Source organism: Nansenia antarctica (genome assembly GCF_963989245.1).
Source record: "Nansenia antarctica genome assembly, chromosome: 11".
Classification (NCBI taxonomy): domain Eukaryota; kingdom Metazoa; phylum Chordata; class Actinopteri; order Argentiniformes; family Microstomatidae; genus Nansenia; species Nansenia antarctica.
Window position 1 is genome coordinate 24862609 of NC_137681.1, and position 10794 is coordinate 24873402.

Sequence of the window (10794 nt, forward strand, 5' to 3'; positions counted from 1 at the left end):
GCACTGCCAGTTTACATTAGAGATGTAACCTCAGCAAATATGTTCAAGTCAAGACTAAAAACCCATCTTTTTAATATTGCCTTTAAATTAAAAAATAATTAAATGATGATTATATAATGATTGGCGCACTTTTAGCTGCTACGTTTGCAGGAAAGGCGCTATACAAATAAAAAGTCAGTATTATTATTATTATTATTATTATTATTATTATTATTATTATTATTATAGACATTGCAAAAGAAAAAGTTATATCAAGGCTCCTGGAAACCATGCCGAAAATAACGCCAAAGAAAAGCCTCCTTCTTAGCACGACGACTGCTAATGGCCCCAGGCCTGAGCACAGATGACTTTGTCCTGTTATGATAGTGGACAGATGATTCACTTACATGTCAGTTACATAGTCAAATGTAATTTGTTGCAAGTCGCTTTGGATAATGGCGTCTGCTTAATGCAAAAAATGTAAATTCTCTGTACTATTTTATTTTGTACTATTTGTACTGCTGAATTGTGTCCTGTCTATTTGTCTTATTTGTCTCCCACAACTTGTCAATTGTCCAACTGTCTCACTCATGTCTAGTAACTATTGCCACTTTATTTATCTTGACTATCCTGCCGGCTTATTGGTCTTTGTGACTTAACAATAACACGTTAAACTAAATGGCTGTCTATTGAGCATCACTTGTTACAATTACAGTTGGCCTAAGTAAAGAACCTACCCTGTCCATGTTTGTCAAGCCTGGCAAAAAGTTGACAAACTCACCATTTGGGCTACAAACCTTTGGTCTATAAACATGAGAATAATACAACAAGTAGGCATGTTGTCCTCGGCTAAGTTAAATACAATTCCGTTAGGAATGCAGGCCTACCCCACCGACCGTGTCACCCAAAGTACAACTCTACCTGCCTACATACTCTACATACATCTTTGCACAAATGGAAGCACATTATTCACTGTTACCGTGTTGTCAAAGCGAAAGGGTTCCATAGAAAACACATACAAGCATCGACTGACTCCCTCTCAAAACACAAACTACAGAGGTCAAGTTCCTGCAGCAGAATGTCGTCTGCAGTTACAGTTGCCGTTTTTTCGTTTCAAACTATTGTAGGGAACAACAACATACTGTAACGATCCTGTATGAGGCCCGTTAACAGCTCCTCCAAGGGAGTTAACTCTCTTGGTGTAGTGGTTAGCGCGGCCGTCGGTTATGCGGGAGATCGGGGTTCGATTCCCGCATGGGGCGAGTTACGTTCGCTACAATACCTTGTTTGGCGTTTCTGGGTGGAAACACATAGTAGCGTCAGGCAGCTAAAATCCAGTAAATTGTAAAAGGTTACTCCGACTGTCATGTACTTATACTACCACCTTGTGGGGCATCCGGGTACTGCCTAGTATATATGTATGACGTGTTTTGTGTTCCGGTTGTTGACTAATAAAGTTACCACCACTACAGTAACACGGTCTCCATCTCCTGCTTGCTCTACTGTATAGAAAGTAAATTTAGTTATATCAACACCTAGTTAGGATATAACAAGTGGCGACGAGGATCGGCGAGACTTACGTGTGTTTTCGTCGGTTTTGTAGTAGAGTTAGGAGACGTTACGACGGAGCCAGGCTACCAAGGTATGCTAACAACATTAGCATTGCTAGCACCGGCAGTGAAAGTGACGCACGTCTGACGGCGAACAGCGGCAGCCAGCTGAACCAGCCCAGCCTATCCCAGCTGTTATTATGGCGGGGATATTGGGAAGCATCAGCCCCTTTGAGGAAGGTACGGAGCAGTGGAACTCCTACACTGAACGTTTTGAGTACTTTGCAGCAGCAAATGGTATTGAAGGGGTGAAGTTGGTGCCGACGTTTTTGAGTGTCATGGGACCTAAAGCATATAATTTGCTCCGTGCACTAGTCCAGCCGGACAAACCTGGGACTAAAAACTATGCTGCTATTGTGAAAACCCTGTCAGAGCACTTTTCACCAAAGCCCCATGTGATTGCGGAGCGTTTTCGCTTCCATAAAAGGAACCAAGAGGAGGGGGAGTCAGTAGTGACATTTGTGGCTGCCCTTAGAAGGCTGACAGAGCATTGTGAATTTGGCAATGTACTGAACGACACCATACGGGACAGGCTCGTGTGCGGCCTCAGGAGTGAGGCTGCCCAGAAACGCCTCTTAACTGAAAGTGCACTTACCCTGGAAAGAGCTATTGAAGTGAGTGTGTCCATGGAATTAGCGACCAAGGACGCTCATCAGCTCAGTGAGAGCGGTAAGCTGCACAGAGTCTCCGCAGAGGACAGAGGTAACCAGAGCAAATGTTACAGATGCGACAAGAGTGGACATTTGGCTGCTGAGTGTTGGAGTAAGGATGTGGACTGCAGGAAGTGTGGAAAAAAAGGTCACATTGAACGGGCATGCAAAAGTAAGGGACTGATTAAAAATCTTAGTCTGGACAACAATAAGTCAAAATACAGATTCCAAAAGAGACAGCCTGTGCATAGTGTACAACCTAGCCAAGCTACGGCTAATCTCAGCAGCTCATCAGACGAGGAACCTGTGTATGTCCTGTCAGTAGTGGGAGGTGAAGGGGGTTATTTCGAAACTCCACTGCTGGAGGGGAAACCAGTGCGTATGGAAATAGACACTGGGGCAGCAGTCTCTCTTATATCGTATGCTGTCTACAAAGAAACCCTGCCGCATCTGCCACTACAACCAACGAAACTCAAACTGAGAACCTACACCGGCGAGTCAGTGCCAACCAAGGGGGTCATCCATGTCACAGTCCAGGTGAATGGGCAAACCGCACACCTACCACTGTACGTCGTGGGGGGCGGCTTGTCATCTCTGCTAGGCCGTTCGTGGCTGGCGGAACTCCGACTGGACTGGCCCAAGGTTCACATGCTGAACAAAGGGGAATCCCCTCTGACTGCTATCCTGAACAAACATGCGGAGGTGTTCAAAGAGGAACTTGGAAAAATGAAGGACATCATAGTCAGTCTGAACATCAAGCCAGACAGCAGACCCAAGTTCCTGAAAGCGAGACAAGTCCCATACGCCATAAAGCCAAAAGTGGAAGCTGAGCTGGAATCATTGGTCAAGAGTGGGGTGCTGGAGCCCATCAGTCGAAGTGAGTGGGCCACATCCATCGTACCAGTCATTAAAAAAGATACTTCGGTGAGAATCTGCGGAGATTTTAAAGTCACCCTGAACCCTGTGCTAGAGGCTGAACACTATCCACTCCCTCGCATAGAGGACCTGTTCACAGGCTTGGCTGGAGGACAAAGATTCAGCAAAATCGACCTCAACCAAGCCTACTTACAGATGCAGGTCGACGAGAAATCTAGAGACCTGCTCACCATAGTCACTCACAAGGGCCTGTACCGATACTGCAGACTACCTTTCGGGATTACGTCTGCACCGGCTCTCTTCCAGCGTGCGATGGAGCAGATACTGAGCGGCTTAGACGGGGTCCAATGTTATTTGGATGACATACTCATCACTGGAAGGACAGAACAGGAACATCTGGGGAACCTGGAGGCCACTCTGCAGCGACTGGAAGAATATGGATTAAAAGTTCGCAAGTCAAAGTGTGAGTTTTTCCAGTCTTCCGTCGAGTATCTGGGTCACGTGATTGACGCGGAGGGCTTGCACAAGGCTCCATCCAAAACCAAGGCCATCGTGGAAGCACCAGCACCTCAAAATGTGAGTCAACTCCGCTCTTATCTGGGGCTCCTCAATTACTACGGGAAGTTTATCCAGAACCTGTCTTCTCTACTGCGACCCCTACATCAGCTGCTGTGCCACGGGCAAGCCTGGGTATGGACTCAACAATGTGAGGCTGCGTTTGAGATAACGAAACGGGCGCTGCTGGAATCTGACGCCCTGACACATTTTGACCCCGCACTGCCCCTACAACTGGCGTGTGATGCCTCCCCATATGGGGTGGGAGCAGTTGTTTCACACATCATGCCCAGCGGGGAGGAACGGCCAATTGCATTCGCCTCCCGTACACTCAGCAAGGCTGAGAGCGGCTATGCACAAATAGAACGTGAAGCATTGGGGATTGTGTTTGGAGTAAAAAAAATTCATCACTATCTCTTTGGGAGAAAGTTTGTTCTCCTGACAGACCATCAGCCCCTCACAACAATCTTCGGGCCCCACACCGGCATTCCATCCCTGGCGGCGGGAAGGATGCAAAGATGGGCCTTGTTGTTGTCTGCTCATGACTACGACATCAAATACCGCAAGTCGGAGCTGCACGCCAATGCGGATGGCCTCTCGAGACTACCCCTGCCTGTGGTCCGTGCCGAGCCGACACGGACCGGCATTTTCTACTTCAGTCAAGTTGAGGAAGCGCCCATCACAGCAGCTCAAGTGAAGAGACACACCCGGAATGACCCTGTATTGTCAACGCTGATGGATGTACTGATCACCGGTAGGAGGGGAGACCTTCCCGAGCTCAAGCCCTACCTCACAAGAAGGAGTGAACTGTCTGTGCAGGCAGGATGTCTCCTCTGGGGACGCCGGGTGATTATTCCGCCTGTGTTACGGAAAAGGCTACTACTGCAGCTACATGAAGGACATAGTGGGATCGTCCGCATGAAGGAGCTTGCGAGAAGCTACTTTTGGTGGCCTGGACTGGATGGTCAGATCGAGGAGACTGTGAAAACATGTACGTCATGCCAGCAGGTGCGCTGCATGCCGCAGCCAGCTCCCCTCCATCCGTGGGATTGGCCGGAGGCACCATGGCAGCGAGTTCATGTGGACTTCGCTGGCCCGATGGAGGAGAGGATGTTCCTGGTGGTGGTTGATGCCCACAGTAAGTGGCCGGAAGTGGCGATAATGAGATCGACCACAGCAGAGAAAACCATCGAGAAACTAGGAGAGATGTTCAGTCGATTCGGGTTTCCAGAACAGCTGGTGAGCGATAACGGGCCCCAATTCGTCTCACAAGAGTTTGAGAGATTCCTGGAGGCAAATGGAGTACAACACATCCGCTCTGCCCCCTATCACCCATCCACAAATGGATTAGCAGAGAGATTTGTTCAGAGCATGAAAAACGGCCTGAAGGCCTCACAGGGACAAGGATCTCTCCACCAGCGGCTCAATAGGTTTCTGCTGTCATACAGAAATATACCGCACTCAACCACTCAAGTCGCGCCGGCAGCACTTCTCATGAAGAGACAACTCCGCACCAATCTCGACCTTCTGAAACCCCCAAAGACCAAAGAGACTGTGCACCTGAAACAACAGGCTCAGGTCAAGAGACGTGAGCAGAGAGCAAAAGAAAGGACCTTCCGCCCCGGTGACCGTGTACTGGCACGTAACTATAACAACCGAGCTAAGTGGACGCCTGCTACAGTCCTGGAACAGACCGGGCCGGTGTCTTATACAGTGCGGACCAAGGATGACCTAGTCTGGAGGAGACACACCGACCAGCTTCTCGCGGGGTCTGCAACACCTGGGGAAAACACACCAGTGGTTGCTGCTGAGCCAAGCAACCGGGGCAGCCCAATCCAGAGCACACTCCTCCAGGATACACCAGGTACAGTGGAGCCTGTTGACTCTGGATCCACTTTCACCGCTGTATCAGAGACAGAACTGTCGCCGTGTTCCACACCGAAACCTGTTCCGGATACAGACAGTGTAGTTCTGCCGGATGGCCGTACTACTCATCGCCAGTCACAGAGAGAGCGGCGACCGCCGAAACGCCTGGATCTGTAGTAGGGATGTGACAGACCCTCAAGAATGGGGCATAATAATCCCCTGGGTCATGTCAGGGTTTGAGTAGTCCGTAACTCATTCCCTTAGAATAAGATGAATGGTTTATAACAAGTTAACAAAGTGATCTTGTTGTTGTGATGGGAGTTCTGAGTGATTGTTAATTTCAAGGGCTATACCTATTTTCATCCGTGACAACTACATGTTGAATTGTCTGTTGCCAGGGGTGTAGGGGTTCAGGGTTTGTTAGTGAGCCTACTTGTTCATTAAGTGGGGAGGAGTTGTCATGTACTTATACTACCACCTTGTGGGGCATCCGGGTACTGCCTAGTATATATGTATGACGTGTTTTGTGTTCCGGTTGTTGACTAATAAAGTTACCACCACTACAGTAACACGGTCTCCATCTCCTGCTTGCTCTACTGTATAGAAAGTATATTTAGTTATATCAACATACCTAGTTAGGATATAACACCGACGAATGTCTACCGACAGGTACCTGTCCAGTAGACCTCCCCCCCTCCCCTCCAACCCCCATCCAAAATGTTAATTAGGTGTCTGAAGGCCTCTGGGAATGATTCTAGTCTTTATTTCCGTGGGGGCAGGGAGGTGAGATGTCTGGCAGTGGGCAAGTCAAGACCCTATTGCAGACCTATTAGATCAGATGCAACGTTATTGTCATTGCAGAGTACCAGACAACGAAATGCAGTTTAGCGTCTAACCAGAGGTGCAAATAGTGATAAGAACATGAAAACATGACAGTGATAGTGATAGGTACAGTACGGTATACAGTTATGAACTATGTACAGTTAAGGTAGCTATGTACAGTATGGAATGTACAGATGTATAAATAGTGGCAATATCAAAGGAGGGGGAGGGTCATTGTACCCCGTGTGTGTGTGGGGGGGGTGATACAGATTCATTGTACCCCGGGGGAGGGGGTGTTCAGCAGTGTGTGTGTGTGGGGGGGACGGGGTTGTTTGTCAGGGTGACAGCTCTGTGAAAGAAGCTGTTCTGGAGCCTGCTGGTACAGGGCCTGAGGATCCTGTACCTCCTGAGTCTCTTATGGCAAGGGATCAAATGATTAAATTTTTTTCATAATACTGAGTAATCTATAGGAGGTTTATGGACTCAAGTCATGTGTTAAGAAGACACATTCAATGTATGTATGTGTTACAGTACATGTGGGAATACAGTACATGTGGGAAAACTAGGGTTAGGGTTAGGTGCTACGTCGACTTGGTACATGCTGGCATGTCTAACCCTAATCCTACCCCTACCCCTAACCCTACCCCTACCACATAACCCTAACCGTAGCCCCCTAGCACCTAACCCTAACCCTAGTTTTCCCACATGTACCATAGCATATGTACTAGACTTGTTTTGACAGAGAGAGAACAGAAGATTTATAGACAAAAGTGCAAGACGAGACATTCCACAAGCTCTCAAGTAGTGAGATCACTTTATTAAGTCATACAAGGGCAGATGCAGTGGTACAATCAGACTAAAACATTACAGTACAGGTACAGACACGTGTCTGTGCTGTAGTCTGTAAGGCTGCCTTGTAGAAAACCTCTGTTTTAGCATTCTGGCCACAGAACCGAGGAACTCACATTGTGCTGAAATTGTGCATTTCCTGAGTTTCTCTAAAACACTTAACACATTAAGGTGTCTTCAGTCAAGGGACATCCATTAGTAGAATAGTTGATTAGATAAATAAACTGGTAAGATTTAATGCAAGTCTCCTCAACACCCAAGACAGTTTAAATGCAGAAAATCATTAATTCAATACAAAGGCGTTATGTAACTGCGGTATCAAAAAAACTAAAACGTTGAAATGGTGTGGAATGTACAGACGGACGGTCGACAGACGGTCGTGTAACGTCACTGTGGCACTTCAGCATGGCTGAGCTGAAAGAAACTGTAGTCAAAAATAAATCCATACCTATCCCAAAAATAATCTCTTTCCTGGGGTACAAATGTAAACACATTTCCGGTTGGCGATGTAAGAGCAAAGACGTCGAAAACAGGGCTCCCGATTACATTGCAAATTGCACTACTAAAACAACATCAAACCTCTACAAAATTGTCACAGCTCATTATGAGTATCCTAGGCACTTTTTGATGTCAAAATGAGCAGCTCAAAATCTAATAAGAAACCCAGCGCACAGACCCCCGCGGCAACACGAGCTAACATTAGCATAGCAAGCAAACTGTCAGCCATGGCTGCAGCCTCGGAGGATAGCAACGGTGCTAAAGGTAGCCTACCTGCTGCTGAAAACATCTCCATGACGCAGCTGGTGGCCGAGCTGGCGAAGCAGAGAGCTGGACTGAAGGAAGATGTCTCTCAGCTGATCCTTAAAGCCTCTTGAGACTGCTGTGGATGCCCTCCGGGACACGGTCGGCTCATTCCAAGCCCGCCTCATAGCTACAGAGACTATCGCCGGAGAGAACTTTGAACCACTGACCACGGCTGTAGCTACAATCAAAACTCTCCAGACCCAGAATCAAGTCTTGCTGGACCATGTAGACGACATTGAAAACAGGTCACGCAGATCCAACTTGAGGATAGTGAACATCCCGGAGGGCAGCGAGAACGGCAAGGACCCGGTTAAGTTCATCTCTGAGCTCCTGGTAGACTGCATGGGTCCTGATGTGTTCACCGAGCCGCCTGAGCTGGAGAGAGCCCATCGATCACTTGCCCCAAAACGGGACGGGAAACCAGCGAGACCGTTCATCGTGCGCTTTCTTCGCTTTCAGCAAAAAGAGGCAGCCCTGCGGTGGTCCAGGAACCATGAGGTGCAGTTCCGGGGGTCCCCTCTGAGGTTTTACCCCGACTTAAGCTCCGCACTGGCGAGGAAACGCGCTGCCTACAACGGCGTGAAACAGGCACTCTACCAGAAGGGAGTACGGTTCCGTCTGATGCACCCCGCACGTCTGGTGGTAACCTTCGAGTCACAAACTTTCACATTCGACTAAATTCGACCTGAAGATGCCCAGGAGTTTTACACACGTCGGGTAGCAAAGGAGTGACAAGATGACTCTGTCTGGAGGCATTCATATTGAGTGAAAAGACCCATGCAGGCGAGTTTGGCGAGCGGGACTTCACACAGTCTCGCTATTACTGTCTGAAATGGGAACCCGCTTACAGGTACATTATTCTTCTCCCTGCCTTTTTTTTCTGCAATATACACGTTGGAAATCGTTTGGTTTGAACAAGTTTATTGTTGTTTCGAGTCATTCTAGCTGTACACATCAGCAGTTTAATAGTATATTATTCTTTTCCCTGCCTTTTTTTTCTGCAATATACACGTTGGGATTCGTTTGGTTTGAACAAGTTTATTGTTGTTTCGAGTCATTCTAGCTGTACACATCAGCAGTTTAATAGTATATTATTCTTTTCCCTGCCTTTTTTTTCTGCAATATACACGTTGGGATTCGTTTGGTTTAAACAAGTTTATCGTTGTTTCGAGTCATTCTAGCTGTACACATCAGCAGTGTAATAGCCCATGTTAATGTTTGCTTTTGGACTGACACTAACGAAACAACTAATGTATTACCCCAACATGTACATTTACATTTGTTAATGTGCTGGGTCATTTATTTTATTTTATGTAGTGGTATTATGGTTGTATAGTATATGGTAGGCTACATTGTATTGTAGTAATTATATTATTGCTATGTTTAATATTGCCTATATATACAGATCTGTTTCTATTATTTTATTCGTTTTCCCTCTTTCGACATCTTTACTATATGTTTTTGTAGTGATGTTACTACCTATACAAATTGATCGGGAGTTCCTCGAGTGAAAATAGGGTTAATGGGAATAGGCCTACACTCGCGGAAGACTAACGGAGATTTGCCTAACATGGATAAGAAGCAGAATGGAAAGGGGAAGAAGGGGAAGAAGGGGCCACCAGAGGAGTTTGAGGTAGAGAAGGTGATGGACCAACGCATCGTCAACGGGAAGGTTGAATTCTTTCTCAAATGGAAAGGATTTACAGATACGGATAACACATGGGAGCCTGAGGAAAGACTTCACTGTCCGAAGCTGATTTCAGCGTTCCTTGTTGAATCCCAGAAGAATGTAGTGGAGACAGGCCCGTCACTATGGGAGAGGACCGGGTGTGTCAGGAGTAGTGTTGTTCCGATACCGATACTAGTATCGGCATGGCCACCGATACGCACAAAAATGCTGGTATCGGTATCGGTATCGGCGAGTACTAACAAATAATAACACCCGATACCAAACTCTTGTTCAAACGCAGCACGTTGCGTTTTTCTCAGCTTGTCTGCTATAGTAGCCTGACACAGCCTTCCTAACACAGACATGCCCAGACATGCCCAGGCATGCTCCTCTGCTGGAACGCTATTGGCCCAGAGCAGCTGCTCTCAACCAATGGCGTGGCAGCTTTTCACTATCGCGGAAAAACAAACATGCATGTTGTACGGTTTTATATCTTAAAGTTATTTTGTTTGTAAATGTTCACTTGCTGTTGCACTACTACTACGACTGTTTTATACATTCCACCATTCCACCAGTCTGCATGTCTAGACTGTGCATATGTTGTTAAATGTATTAAACAATGTTAGCACTTAAAAAAAAAAAAAAAAAAATTGTAAACACTTCAGTCGGTACTAAGAAATCTGAGACAAACTCTCGATTTTAGTACAGGCGATTGGCAGTTCTATTAGACGTCGTAACAAACACAAAAAATCTTGAAATCTTTCTCTTCCGTTTGTACAAAATGCTGACCATGCAGATATGTACATTAATAAAGTACATTAAGGATGCACTGATAAGGATCACCGAATCACATGGTGGTTAACAGCCCTAATTGCAATTTGGAGTGAAAGCACGTCCGTACACTTTCACTCTAAACCTAATTTGGAATGACGCTTTGTTAAAGTGTGCACATTTCAGAGAACTTTGTATTTCCCCCCTACTCACATCAGAAAAGAACACACGGGCAATGAACTAGCTTTGAACTAGCTTTGAACTAGCTTTGTGGCGTTTTCGCTTTGGTGAACCACGCTGGTGTTGGCGATGACGGTGCCAATTTTGTGGCAGGAAGAAGAAA